The 10,101-nt window shown below is 42.6% G+C and overlaps 1 long non-coding RNA gene across 1 annotated transcript; it reads right to left on the bottom strand.

Annotated features, from left to right (window-relative positions):
* Positions 1-563: 563 nt before the first annotated feature.
* On the bottom strand, positions 564-9,212 carry LOC103224159 (uncharacterized). Its single transcript, XR_494006.3, has 4 exons — positions 8,841-9,212; positions 5,638-5,810; positions 3,083-3,196; positions 564-2,984 (listed from the first exon to the last, which is right to left on the bottom strand). It is a non-coding gene; the product is annotated as an uncharacterized lncRNA (long non-coding RNA).
* Between the last annotated feature and the right edge of the window lie 889 nt (positions 9,213-10,101).

Raw genomic sequence — 10,101 nt, 5'->3', positions numbered from 1 at the left:
GAATCAACTTGCTTTTGCGTTGAGTGCCAGCCACCCTTGTTTCTGTCTTTTTCATATTCCTGCAAATATATCTAGCAGTTCCCTCCATCTTCCCTGAGTACATAAACCTTGGAAAAGATGACACCATGAACATTGCTCTGAAATGCCATTTGCTGCTCTGTAGGAAGTGGGCATTATCAGATTTCTTATGCTCTCGACCCACTGGCATTTTGCCTGTGAGTTATATGACTCTACTCCTGGGCACTTGGTGTAGCGATTGGCCACAGTGTGAACCACACACCATTCAAGACCTACACCCCCTTTCCTCCATTTCTGTGAAAAGGCAACCATACTCAAATTTTCCATGATTATAGAAGCTAGGAAAAAGCAAAAATTAACAAAATAACACAATATTACCATTTCTATGGTTTTGACTTGCCTAACAAAATTATTGACCAATAAGCCTAAGTTGGTAGCACTGCTAAACTTTTCCCACGGTCCCTCTTCAGTAAGCTGTCTTCTGGGCCCATGCTTCCTGCTTGCCTAGCTTCCCGGAAGTCCAGCCTAGTGTTGGAATGAAGTAAAAAGAGGGAGAGGAGTGGTTAGCAAGACTCAGTCTGTCTGTCCTGCTATAACAAAATACCTTAACCCACGTGTCTAATAAGCAATAGAAATTTATTTCTCACAGTTCAGGAGGCTGAGAAGCCCAACATCAAGGTTCTGGCAAATTCAGTGTCTGGTGAGGGCCTGCTTCCTTCCAGATGGTGCCTTCTTGCGGTTCCCTCACAGGGTGGAAGGGGCAAGGCAGCTCTTTCTGGCTTTTTAAATAAGGGCACTAGTTCCACTCATGAGGGCTCTGTCCTTATTACCTGATCATCTTCTAGAGGCCCTACCTCCTAATAGCATCACCTTGGGAGTTTAGATTTCAACATATACATTTTGAGGGGACACAAACATTCAGACCCTGTGCCACTTTCGGTGTTCCACCAGAAATAGATCTGCCAACTGGTGTCATTTTTCTATTGAAATAGGAAGCCTACATCTTAATGAAGGTTTTCGTATCTTTCTGTTGGGATAAAGACTCAGAGGGTCATTCTACAAAGAAACACCGTGTCAAAGTAGAATCTCCTTTGGAACACAGAGGTAGGGATAGGTTGGTGATGTGGAGGAAAGCTTAAATTATAGAATTTATTTAGCCATCTGTTCAATAAATCTTAACTGAGCACCTACTGTTGTGTCAAGTTCTGTATTGGGTGCTACAGGAACTAAAATTAATCAAATGATTCCTGCCCAGTAACTTATAGTCCAGGGGTATGACCTTGCCTACCCAGGTGCTGTGTCTTTAATGCACAGTGACCCCCCCACCCCCGCACTTCCATATCACACAGACAGCGCCTCATAAAAAGATGCTGCGAGCTACCCGTCTCCATTCACGGAGAAAGGCCTAGACCTTCTTGTTTCATTCACATATTGTTCCCAGCTTCCTATTATGTCTCTACATTAATTGGGACCTAATATCCTACTGATTTTTTCAGGCCCAGGTCTAATGTCAGATTCAACATCTTTATCTTGATACTCAAACATTCTCCCACGGTCACTGCTTAACACTCAAGTCCTGGATCTCTTCTCTCATCTCTTCCCTGGTCCCTCCTCTTTCTGACTTATCCTGACCCCTTGAACCTTCTCACCTTGATCAGCCTGGCTGATACCATCTACACACCCTGGCCCTTTCTCTAGGGGAGGGTTAGTCAGCTGCACAACAAATTCTCAAATCATAAATTAATTTTCTCCCAGCCACCCAGCTGAAGTTAAAACTGCAACAAGTACTTGTGTGCTCAGAGAATATCAATATCAGCCCATTTTAGCACTAGTCCAAGGAAAGTAAGCACAGAGAAGGAAGCAAGAAGTTATGTTTGTGTCTATAGCTTCCTGCAATATGTCTTCTTTGATGCTTTCTGAAGAAACATAGAAGCATTTTCTCTGCTTTATCTTTTCTGGGTTACCCATAATGCCACTCTATTCCCTAAGGGTAATAACCTTAAGTATAATTTCCTAAAATGTAACTGGTAGACACTCCTCTACCCCCATACCCCTTAGCACCTACTAATACTCCATAGAACTAGCATTCTGTAGAACACAATTAAGAAAAAACTGAGCTAATCCCAGCCATCTTTTTCAGAGATTCCGGATTCTAATTAAGGTTTAGATATTCTTCCAAACAAATCAAGGTAGCACTGTGGGTATACTGCCAAATGTAGATGAACCAACCAGTTATTGATGTCAAGTTCAGTTAAAATTCTCTTCAGGTCGTTATGATTGAACTTATCTTTTACATGGTTGCCTGAGCAGTCTTTCTAAAATGCAAACTGGAGCTTCACCATTTGCCTAGCCAATAAAATCTAAATTGTAGAAAACAGAGTTCATTGCCTATCATGAGTGAATCCTACCTGCTCTTCCAGTCTCATCTTCTCTGGACTCCTAAGGCCACCTCAGACTCTATCCACGCTATCTTTTTTCAGCTACTGACCACTCCACATTTTTCTTTGTCTCCAGGACTCTGCAAATGTTGTCTCCTCTACCTCAGACTTCCTCTTGCACTGGTAGTATGCTCCCACTCATCCTCCAAGTCTTAGCTCAAATACCCCTCCACGAAAGGCCTTCCTTTCCTCCATACACAGAATTAAGAGCTTTCTCTCACCTCGTGTTAAAATTTGTTTACCTTTGCATCTACTCATCACTTATTAATTGTGTCCTGTATAGTTTTCCCACTTGTTGGTGAGCCTTCTGAAGGCAAATACTCTGTTTTATTAATATTTTTAGCTCCAATATCTAGCACATAGACAGAACTTAATACATATTTGCTGAAAGAACGGGTGATTAGACGAATGAACAATAAAAGTAGAGGATGCTACTGCTTGGATACAGATGTGTAGCTGGTATTCAATAATCCTGGAATGGAGAAAAATAGGCTTCAGTTTGCTTGGTCACCAGTTGATATTTCTTACCTACAAGAAAAAGCATTGAACAAATAAAAAGTATTGCCGAATGATATTATTTTAAAGATATAAGTGAAACTATTCATAGAAAGATATTAGGAAGGCACCTAGTGTCTCTTCATGAAGGAATCTGTTTTTCTTCTATGTACCATCTTCTCTAGCACCCATTGTTTCTCCCTGTTTGACTTCTTCCTATGTTTTTAAGCATGTCCAAACATTCCCTGTTAAATAAGAAGAGCAAACAAACAATCTTCAATCATCCTTGATATACTATGGCTATGGTCTGTAATGGAATCACAGTTCTATCAAGGTCATGATATGCACCTAGTGTATTTTGATTGCCTTGAAGTATTTGACAGTGTATTTCATGAAATTCTGGCAGATAGAGTGGAAAAGGAATTATGTGACAGTTTAGGAATTTAGGAAAAAGATTAGGAATTATGTGACAGTTGGCCAGGCATGGTGGCTCATGCCTGTAATCTCAGCAACTTGGGAGGCCAAGGCAGGCTATCACTTGAGATCAGGAGTTCAAGACTAGCCTGGCCAATGTGGTGAAACCCCACATCTACTAAAAATACAAAAATTAGCCAGGCATGGTGGTGCACACCTGTAATCCCAGCTACTCAGGAGGCTAAGATAGGAAAATCTATTGAACCCGGAACGTGGAGGTTGCAGTGAGTTGAGATCATGCCACTGCACTCCAGCCTCAGTGACAGAGCAAGACTTTGTCTCAAAGAAAAAAAAAAAAGAATGATGTGACAGTCATCCTCAAAAGGCATGGGTCATGGTCACAGTTAATCTGGAGGCAGGTCTTGGTGACAAGCCAAGTAGTTCTCTTCTGTAGCCTTATCTTCCTGTGAGCTTCCTCTCTGCATTCTGTTCTAGCTATGCTGGCCTCTTTTCAGCTTCTGGTACTTGCTGGGCTCCCTTATGTACCAGGTTTTGTTTTTTTTTTTTTTTTTTTTTTTTTTTTTTTTTTTGGCAGAAGGCCATTTCCTCTACTTGGAAATTCCTTCACTGCAGTCCCATCCTTAACTAGCTGACTGTGTTCATTTCTCATCTCACACATCACTTTCTCCTCCTCAATAAGGTCAGAGCCCCTTATCGTGGTGCTCAGGACCCTATGTGATTCTTTTGGCTACAACTTCACTTATTTGTGGGTTACTTTCCTCTTTCACTAGATTATAATTCCCATGCCTGATTTATCTCTCTAGTGTATTCCCAGCGCCTATGCAGCCCTGGACTTGGATGACCAAGTGAATGAGTAATAAATCTGAAGTCCAAGTTAAGCAAATACAAAGCCTGGAAGTGTGTGGGAGGCTGCCTGGGGTCCAAAGCTGACAGGAGCAAGCAAACAAGGTAAGGAAGTTCATGTTCAGGCAAAATGAGTTTGCAGTGACTTCCTTGGACCAAGGTCACATGCAATAGTATTTCATTTAGAAGCCCCAGGTTGGCCCAATCCTTCTTAAACTCACAATTATCTGATAGTTGAGAGGACTGATCAATATGTTGGAATACTGGATCTAAGATTCAGAAAGAATACAACATCAGTGATCACTTAAGTATTGAACATCTCTCATTAGTCCCATACTCTAACCTCTAGGGGGAGCTCAAGGATCCCCCCCCTCCTCTCACAGGATGCCCCAGATTGAAGTGGCAGAGTTCTTGGTGGGAAGGACAGGCAAATAGACATGGAGCTGGACTGAGCAAACACTCTTTTATTCACCCCCTGTTTTCGATTTGCTTTTTTCCTTTCATCTTTCTTCCCTGTTGAGTTTGCTATCATATATGCTGATTCAAGTAAGAGCATAAAAGTCCTACAAAGGTGCTCTACTCTGTGTTGCCAGGGTGGGAGATGTCATAGGGATTTGGGGTTAATGCTAGAATTAAGTGTAAAGATTGAGCTTCTGCCTGGTACATTCTTTGTGCCTTTATTCCTTAAGCTGTCATCATGATGGGAGGCAAGAGGTAGAAGATACAGCTACCACATGGATAAGCCAGGCAATGTGCTAGACTCGGGAATGCCATGATGAGCTAGACATAGTTCCTGCCCACAAAGACCTTAACTCTCACCATTTAGTCAGTCAGACTCCTGTGTTTAACCTAAGTAATTACTGGCAAAATGCAAGATAGAAGAGTCCTGGTTAAATAATACAGTAGTAAAAAATAAACACAATGCAACAAAACAAAAAACCAAGGGGCTGTAATTTACCATAAACTCAAAATGAAAACGTAGTGTGATGTGGCCACTGAAAACGTTTGTGTAATTTTAGGCTCCATTAATAGAAATATACTATGTGGATCAAAGGAGTTAATAGTCCCATTGTAATTAGTGTTTGGTCAGTCCACATCTAGAGTATCGTGTTTCCTTCTGGACACCACATTTTAAGAGGAACATGGAAAAATTAAAGTGTGTCCAGAGAAGGCTGGCCGTGATGGGAAGGGGCCTGGAAACTCTGTCATCCAGGGATAATCGAAGGACTCGGGAATGCTTAGCCTGGGAAATAAAAGACTTAGGTGGGGACATAATAGCTATTTTCAAAGATTTGTCACATAGAAAAGGGCATGGGCCAACTCCATGTATTGTTCCAGAAACAGCACTTTGGGTGAAAGGTGGAAATGTTGAGGAAAGATGTTTAGTTCAGCATGAGGAAAAACTCACTGTAGCATCCAGGCTGTCCAACAGTGAGCCAGATGGTCTCTTCTCTTAGCACTTTGCTTTCTGGTCTTTTCTACCTCTCCTCCTCAGGGTTGGAACTGATGATGCGTAGGTTACCTTTCCTTTCTCTAGTCCTTCTTGGTTTCCCTAATGGAATGAAGCCATAGAGTCCATTCCTGTGTGAGAGAAATGTAACATTGTCAACTAACAATATTCTGGGCACTTTACAGAGATGATATTAAACCCTGAGGCAAAGGATCATCTCCATTTCACAGATAAAGAAGCACAGCTTAGATAACTTGCTCTGGGTCACACAGTTATTAAGTAAGGGAGCTAGGATCTGAACTGAGGAATTCTGCTCTTGTACCTTATTCTCCTAACCTCTCTGCCATACTTGCCTCTCCCTCACTAAATAAAAAATTCATAGAAATCCAAAAAACAACAAACAGGTGAATTTGTAGTTTGGGCCAATATGGGCCAATGGATAGATGGAGCAGGATTTTTTATTTTTATTTTTTTACCCCCAGTCAATAAGGGGCAGATATAAACACATAGCTTGTGTGGGTGTGTTGAGGGCAATAGTGCTCACTGTGTTCTCCTCAGCCTGCCACTATTTGCCACCTGAACTCTGCAGTGTCTTCGTTAAAAGAAAATAGCACTGAGATTTACCTCATGCTCCAGATGGTCTGTATATGTCAATGGGTTCAGCCTGTCTTCCTCACCTTCTTTTTCTGACACTCTCCCCTCATTCCACTGGAATCTGGATATTCCATTTTAATTGTGTTTTTATTGCTTTACATAAGATAAAGCTTTTATAATGAAGAAAAATATTGAAAAGCCTCTTCCTCTTAAAAACGTCTGTGACTCACCAGATACGCACAAACAACAACTGAATAAAGCCATGATTAAAGTCTATGTAGAAAAAATCTCTCAATGAATAGAGTTTTGCTTTTTGTTACCACGAGTCATCCAAACCCCTTGATGTATGTTGGGCCCTCTTGCTCATAGACCTCCGTCCTATCATCACTTTCCCCCGCCATGAATCTTATCCTGTGTGATTGCTCAATGGGAAGAAGTCTTGTCTGACAGGAGGCTGAGGGAAGGCTTCCTGGAACATGTGTAGAAAAATCAGGAAAATGACCCAAGTGAAAGGTAAGCACAGAAGAAGAAAATCAGCAGCAAACTGATGGCTTTCCCAGCTGGAATCCCTGCCTGTGCTGAATCCAGAGGCTGCTGGAAAAACTAAGCAAGACTGATTTAGGGGGAGTTTTGCCCAGATTTTGGTCTTCTGGCTCTTGCTCTGTGTAGAATCATGTTGTAAAATAAAAGTAAAAAAAAAATAAAAACAAAAACAAAAACTGAAAACTTCAAACAGTCTCTGAAACAACATATTTCCAGAGATAAATTTATATTTACCACCAGAGGCTGCATATCTGTGGCACCAGATACCTAAATGTAAACCAAAGAACTTCACTAGGTGATCTGAATACGTGATTTCTGGTATACACAGGCAACATTTACTTTGATTTTATTGCTTAGAGAAACTATTAATTAAGAGAACTTGCTGGCCATCTGTTCTGATAAACTTCTGGTACTTTGAATTCTTTGCAATATTTTTTTCTAGCTAAACTTCTCTTATGACAATCATAAGCCTCATTTTTATTGTGTTCATGATCTTTTGCCCAAAATAGTGATATTTTTATTTAATGGATAAAAGAGAGACTGTGATTACAGCAACAACTGTTATGGGCCGAGAAAGGAGCCAACTTAAGAAAGAAGGAATAGAACTGGTTGTTATTTTTAAAGGACATTCTTCAAATATGACAAACCGTAAATAAACTGTATATTGCCCTTTGAAGGTAAGAGCCTGAGGTGGAAACTCCACACATGGCCATCAGGAGGCCTGGTTTGGGGTTTTTAAATGTTTCAAATGACTCCTGACACGGTTTGACTACGGAATTCATCTACTTAAAGATGAAGGAAGACAAACTCTGAAACTGATGGGAGCTACTTGTTTTACACATTGAACTGTGACATTTTTCATTTTTACAACCATTGCTGATGTAAGTGTTATGTAAACTGTCCTGCGTGCAGTAAAAACAGCCCCTCTGGGAAGCCTTAGGACAGTCCCAGATGTCTGACACCGAGGAGGAGGACTCTATCTTTTGCTATCAAGAAGAAGAAGAAACTGAGGATAAGAGAAGAGAGGATGCTTGCTCAGATTTATTTCAACAAGGAAAAACTCTGCCTCAGGTCTCCACTGCGGTGCTTTGCTTGCCACCATGTCTTTTTTCTACGAATGGGACCAAGGCTGGTGCTGTGTGGCAGGTGTCTTGCTCTTTCTGCCTCTCTGTCAAATATACCTTCAAGGCCTGACACACACCCTCTCCTTCCTACCCGTGTCTCCACCTCCAGCTTCCTTTTGGGATAGGTTCCTACCTTCTTAGGACTTGATTGTCATCCACACCACGTTTTCCCCAGTATGATGTTAGTCAGATGGGCCTCTTTCTGACTTCTCTTTACCAAAGGCAGAGGTTGGATTCCCATTGGTGGAGCTCAAGCCAGGACTGCTCTGTCCAAGGCCAGTTGGCCTGAGAACCAAAGAAATGAGCCTTGTCAGAGTTCCTAAGCAAGAACAGGTCGAGACCACTGGGGAGCCATGTGTGGTGTAGGACCTCGCTGTTCAAAGTGCGGTCCCCAGAGCAGCACTGTGTATGTCACCTGGGGGTTTGTTAGACATGCAGGATCTTAGTCCCCCATCTATCACCTACTGAATCAGACCTGATTCACATGAACCTGAAAGTTTGAGAAACACTTCCATAGAGAACTCAAGGCAGGATTAGGGTTAGGGGTGCACGGCCAGCTGAGAGTTTGGAACACAGTAGGTTTGAGACAGGAGTGGGAGCAAGTCATCAATAAGTAGGTGGAGGCCAAGGTATGTGTGGGGGTGGGCCGGGTGATTGCTGCCTACACCAGAGGGAGTTGGGGGCTACCTGTATATGCTGTGGATATGTAGTCTATGGGTATATCCAGACTGAAAGTTGAAAGTAACACCCAATCCTCTATTCAGTCTCCAACTGGGATGTAAGGGCCCGGAGGACAGGGGCCCCATCTTACTCCTCTGTCTACTCTGGGCTTAGCATGGCACCTTGCACATCACAGATGTGCAGTGTCTGCTGAACTGAATAAGGTCCCTTTGGCCTTACCTGTCCATCACACAGCTTGGGGTGATTATAGTGGAGTCACCATTGATTCTATACTTCCCGCAGGAGTCTCCTGGTGACATAATGACATTTTGATATTTTCTTCAGGAAAAAAGCATACTGCTGGATTAGATGGGGTCCAGCATCACAACCCTTGAGAGTCCAAGCAATACTCTAAAAGACCCAGGCTTCTCCCTCGGTGACAACTCATCAATGTGCCATTTCTGCAAAACGGAAAATGGACCTGCTGTTTCTTGCTGTTATTTTCTGGAAAGTCAGTGCCCAGATGCCAAGCCCAGAACCTTGCTGTGCACTCAGGAAACCATTATTGCCAGACTCTGCAGACCCTCAGGAATGAGCTCTGCTTGCAACAGCCTTCTCCTGGCAAGAGTTAATACTAAGGTGCAACTGAAGGAATGTGAAGACTGGAAAGCCAGCTTGGGGGATTGCTATTGCAATCAGAAGACGGCCCAAGTCAGAGTTCCAAAGCCCTTTGAAGGTATGCCAGCTAAGACACATGTTTCCAATTATCATATGCAATCTCGAGACAGTGTGCAAGTTGCACTTTCATTATGTCAAAGTGAAAGGAACGGTGGGGGCGAGATAAAGGGGGAGAGGCTGCTAAGCTGGAGACTGCACTTAGCTGTGGAACCAAACGTTAGCCAAGGCGCCTGGCTGGCCTCTCCAACCCAAGTCTCCCCCTGGAGCCAGGGGTGCACGGTACCTACTCTGAGAGCCTTTTTTTTCTTCTTGCTTTGGGGATCGAGGGAACCCAGCTGATATGGCTGGAGGAGGCCCCATCTTCAGGAAGATATCTGACCAGCTCTTTGGTGTTTGGTCTTAACAGAGACAAGATTTTGTGAAAACCATATGGGGACTTTAACTGCGTTTTCCTACAGGATTTCACAGGATTATTCTCTGAATTTTCCTAAGGTCTGGAATTGCAGGAGAAGCTAACTCCTCTGCCAGTTGTAGCTCAGAATGAAGTGAGAGAATAGACAGAGACTCTCACTTCTATTAGCGATCTCTCTCCCACTGAGGCTGGGCAGCCTCTTGGTTGGATTTTACCCTGTTCTTAATTCTGGAGTAAGTCTCAGCATAGGACAATAATTTCACTCAACTTATTTTCCATGCGCAGTTTGAAGTTGTTTCCTCCAGGAAGTCTTTCCTGGCTTACTCTTTCCATTGCGCTACTTCTTATTACAGTAGTCATCATTTAGAATGCTTATTGGATGGATTTGTATGTTACACTGTGTTTTTAAGT

This window comes from Chlorocebus sabaeus, chromosome 20 (assembly GCF_047675955.1).
Source record: "Chlorocebus sabaeus isolate Y175 chromosome 20, mChlSab1.0.hap1, whole genome shotgun sequence".
Lineage (NCBI taxonomy): Eukaryota > Metazoa > Chordata > Mammalia > Primates > Cercopithecidae > Chlorocebus > Chlorocebus sabaeus.
The sequence above is the reverse complement of the archived record's forward strand: the minus strand, read 5'-3'. Positions and strand labels throughout refer to the sequence as shown.